Genomic DNA, 5085 nt, shown 5'->3' with positions numbered 1-5085 from the left:
ATGAAGTAGGAAAACCATGAATTAATGCAATAACAAAATCTAGGTATACCATAACTTCAAAAAAACAAACGACTAAGTAGAAGCACTAGAACTTGTGTGGGATTGATCGGTCCACCCATCCACATTTGCTCTTACTACAGTTAGAGAGAATTTGTTGGGAGTCAGCCAAACTACCTCCAACATACGCGAGCTAGACATAAGCTGAGGCCGCTTCGCCTCCCTCCATGAACTCGAGCTCTAAAAGGATTCCAAATACCAACAAGTGGTGGCACCAGCCATACCAGTTTAGACACCACAACCCTTTGGTAGCACATCCAATATTTAGGCCAAGCCAAGGCAAGATCCCTAATGTGTTAGCTGTATAGGTCATTTAACCCCCAACGTACTATCCATGTAGATGAGCCTAACAAAAAAGAAGAAGATCTAGGTAACGCCCTTAATCTAGCAAAACCCCAGTTCATCAATCCTTTCATCTAAAACTAAGGATGTAGGTGATCCTAATCTTGTATCGACGCTTTAATGAGAAACATAACACATGAGTGCAACCAAAATAGCGACATGCTTATGCACAAAGAATCTTTTCCATGGCAGTCAGATTGTACAAATTATCTACCCTTACACGTCTGCCACGTCCACCATAATCCATCTAAACCAGTTTATAATCCAATCCAAAAAAAAACCATAAACCATACTTCAATTCCATCACATGGGTGAGCACTCCACCCTCTCTAGGTTATGCACATCCATCTTGTAAAACCACTTTGGCACACAACATGGCTGCAAGAAAAATTGGCAACATTTTTGTAGCATAGTCATAACCAAAAAAATAATCCAAGAGCCATACCGGCTTCCACAACCAAAAATTACAACCAAAATCATCAGGAATCCTCAACCCTTGACCATAAGGATGAAATCATGTATAGGTGGTACCAAAAAGGTGTTCTTTTAGAAAGAATGCATGCAACAAAAGAATGCAAGATTATACAAAAATAGGTCATTGAAGAGGCTCAAGAAGAGGCTAGCTTTAAAGAGAAAAGTGGCAATGCGACCAATCCCAAAAATCATGCCAATTAATGTGCTATAGGTTTACGCCCTCCATTTTACTCAAGCCTTAGCAGAAGATGAGGGTCGAGATAAATGATGAATGATTGGATGGTCTTGACATGAGGATTACAACAAACTTGAAGGATGGAACTAAAGTCAAGACATTAGTAGATACATGTGTCAGAATTAACGCAATAAGTTACTCCACTTACAAGAAGGTAACAAGTGCATTTTTTTAACGAGCTTTTATTTTCGTGCTTTTTAAACAATGCACAATTTTTCATGCTTTTTAGAGTCGTTTTCTAGAGAAAATATATATGTTCTAAACAATATCCAAAACCACCCGGTAAGTTTATACAAAAAAGAACAACGGATTATCAACACAATAAGTGTCACACATAAGTTGTTGCATCATTAAACAAAATATACATTACCATGCCAACAGTGTGTGATCAAAAACCTGAGAGCGTACTACTTCACTAAATAGAGGGAGGGGCAAATTGGGGTTGCCTATTTTTTAAGTAGAAAGTAAAGGGTTCATAGCACGGGGATTGAAATATGGGGTTGACTAAGTATGAAGGCAACATCCATCGCAGTTAGTGTGGGTTGATGTATTACCATGTGCTCCTTAGGTTGCAGACCAAAGACATGCACATACACATAATACATGTGCTTACAAGCAATGAATGACTTTTGAGGTATCACCCTTTTTTGAAAATCTGGACATGTACAGCTTGGCTCGCCTTTGATATGAACATCATAACAACTTTCAGTAAGTATACGAAACACAACATGTTTCTTTTGAATTATAGAGACTTCCTCTAAGAAGGTTCCAACCATCACTGCAGCTGCTTCAACCCTTTTTTGTGCTTCTTTTGAAATACCATGCATCCACTTTCATCGCCTACTACTTGAACCTCCTTCTCCACATAATGAAGAAACCCTATTTTCCTTGTACTTTGGTGTGCTAATACCAGCCACTTGAAAACCTGCCATTGTAAGACTAGCAAGCTCTTCTCTTGAGATTTTTGTCCCCCATGCAATCGGCCAGATCATAGGGGCTATTGGTACCTCCTTCACTTGATTTTTAACTGACTTTGTGTGCTCCATATCATGATTGAAAAACCATAGCCATTGCTCTATGGTTTTGTCTTTGTAGCATCTTTCTGACCAAAAGCATGGCACGACCAAACCTATACCATGACTATTAAGAGTGTTACCACAAATTTTCCTACCCACAATACCAAAACACTTCCTCTTACAATGAATGGGCATTTTGCACAAGGTCCATTGTTCACGTGGAACATCATGTTCCTCTACATAGATTGACTGTTCTGTGTTGAATGTCAAATGTTCATTTTCAGGCATGTAGTCTTTTTCAATCTCTTCTTTTTCACTATTGCTTGACTCCATGGTTTCAAATTTAATATGACATGGACGACCGCGAACCTTGCGCTATTTTGACTCCATTACATATTCTGGACGATGAGAACTAATAGCTTTTCTTGTCTCTCTCTTCTTTCGTTGCACGGTTTCCTTGTCACCATGTAGTGTGGGCTCTTCATACATTGGGGTGCCTGCGACAACTCCTTGCACCACCCTTGCAATGACAGCTGGACTTGGAGTTTGTTGTCTCTCGACTCTTGAGAGCATAGATCCAAGTGTGGGACCCGTGCCTATATAACGACTTGTCAAGAACCCCAAACGCTTTGCACATTGTATATACGAGTTTAAGACATGGCTAAAACATGCATCATATAATGAAATCTTTCTTTTTCCCCCTTCAGCAGCCAACTAGCTAGCATGAATGCTCTCAGACAAGTTTATACTTGGAATTTGTGCCTGCTCCCATGGACTTTTATTAGCCTATCCACAAAATTGTAGTTGAGTAATTGAACATGGTTTTTCTTGGATAACAAAGAAATAAAACATAAACTCACATTCTTGTTCATGTTTTCCCAATGCTCAATTCGTTGTTCCCACCATTTAAACCATCATTGAAGCGCCTCTAAGTTCTCTTTTGGAACATGAATCAACCACCAATCTTTGGTATGCCTTGCGTTAATTGCAGCCTCTTCTACAGTTGTTGAGAGTCTCCATGCCTCACACATTCCAATGTGCTCATTTTGCTTTGGTGCAGGCACAGATTTTCTTGTGTAATTTTGCAAGCTCTACTCCCAATGGAAAAGGCAGGAGCGCTCTCTACCTTCCATAATATTACGCGGGCCTCCATTGTACACTGTCCTTATTGCGAACCAATTTTCCCTTGCCTCATCTGACATGAACCCTGCAAAATCAGGCAGTTCTTACCCACATTGAGCCGTGGTAGCATTCAAACTTTCCCAAAACAATACTTGAGACTCCTCGTCCTCCTCTTTTGCTTCACAAATTGCAATAACCTGCAACGCTCGCATTGTGGACAAATATGATGCAAATGTTAGGACAAACCTTTTGAAGGATAAATATTTCATATTTCCAATTAGAAACAAACTTACCCCGGATCATACACGGAACACGACATTGTTGCCCATCCATCTATCCTATGTGTATGATCAAAGTGAACCCAAGCATGCCTCAAGTCCCCTTGCCTAGTTCATCTCATTCGGTTTACTAGGTCCACACCTGATGCAAGACCTTTTGTAGTCATCTTGAAAAGGTAACATGTTTCTCTTCCATTGCCTTGTCCTGGGAATCTACTGCCATGGAAAAAGGGAAACATACAATGTCGTTGTAGTTGCAAGATATTGTCATATCCTTCACCCATCTTAACAGATTGCTTCGCTTTTTCTTTGGTTATTAGATCTTTAAATCTACATGCAATATCCATATTAATGTAAATGACATAACATACCAAAAAAAGAAACATAAGACACATGAATCCATGCATACCCGTTGTTTAGCACTAGTGGCATCATCTCCTCCAGCAAACCTCGATCAATTGTGACTTCTTCACCCTCTCTCGTTAAAGATTCAAACAACATTTGTCGAGCTACTAGCATTTGTATTTTTCGTGGTCCACCTTTCTCTATTTTAAGAATTGTGCTAACCAAGTTCTGCACTTTTGCTATATTGGCTCTTGATGTGCCTGGTTGGACACTATGTTCATGATTGCCAATATGAAGTGGGAGGATTCAAGCATGTGTAAAATTACAAGAGACAAGTTGTACTGCCTTACAAGTTCTAAAATCTCTCCTGAAAGGTATTTTGGATGCATTTATTTGTCTACATTTGATTTTGTTCAATGTTTTCTTTAAGTTTAAGTTTGTATGTATTGCAGGAAGAAAATATTGCTACAACTCATGAGTCTGACAAAGTCCAAAGACCCCTTATGTCCTCAATTTCAAGATTATAAGGCATTTTGGACTTACATGAAGTAAGAAACATATTGGGCTCATATGCACTATGAGGCCTCTCTTTTAATCCAAAAGATACAAGTTGAAGGGCCACAATTACCGGATTCATTCGATGAATTCTTCAAGATAAGCTTGAAGAATCATATTGTGCAGGTAAACATAAAGTGAAATATAAGTTAGAATTTATGAATATGTTTACATGTAGAGTAATTGTGAGGTAATTTATACATGCAGGCTTTTGCATATCTTATGGATAGGGTGAAGTCTTCGGATGTTGCAGAGAAGATGCCTGAGCTTGTGTTTTCAACAAAATGGCTAGTGTCTAGGTTTGACTCTAAGATTACTTCTCTATTGATGGTGATTATTGCATTGTGATATGCATGCATGAGAAGTACTCCATTCTATACCTTAAACTCTTCATAGAAGCTTAAAAATGGATGGTTTGTATATTTAGTGTCGTGGAATTACCAAAATAAAGTAGAATATAAAAAAAATTTGGTGGCTTGATTTTCTTTAATATTGCTTTGCCTTAAATTCCATGTGGAGGCCTAAGATAGGGTGGCTTTAATGGTTATTTTTTGAAAAATGATCTCTAAAACAAAGGAGACTGCTGAAAATTTTGTGGTTACTTAATTCTTTTCTTCTCTCAATACTTCTAGTTTCCTTTGTTCTTTGATAATTGTTGCAG

This window comes from Adiantum capillus-veneris, chromosome 10 (genome assembly GCF_014529385.1).
Source record: "Adiantum capillus-veneris isolate H3 chromosome 10, ASM1452938v2, whole genome shotgun sequence".
Taxonomy (NCBI): Eukaryota; Viridiplantae; Streptophyta; class Polypodiopsida; order Polypodiales; family Pteridaceae; genus Adiantum; species Adiantum capillus-veneris.
Note: the sequence above shows the minus strand (reverse complement) of the source record.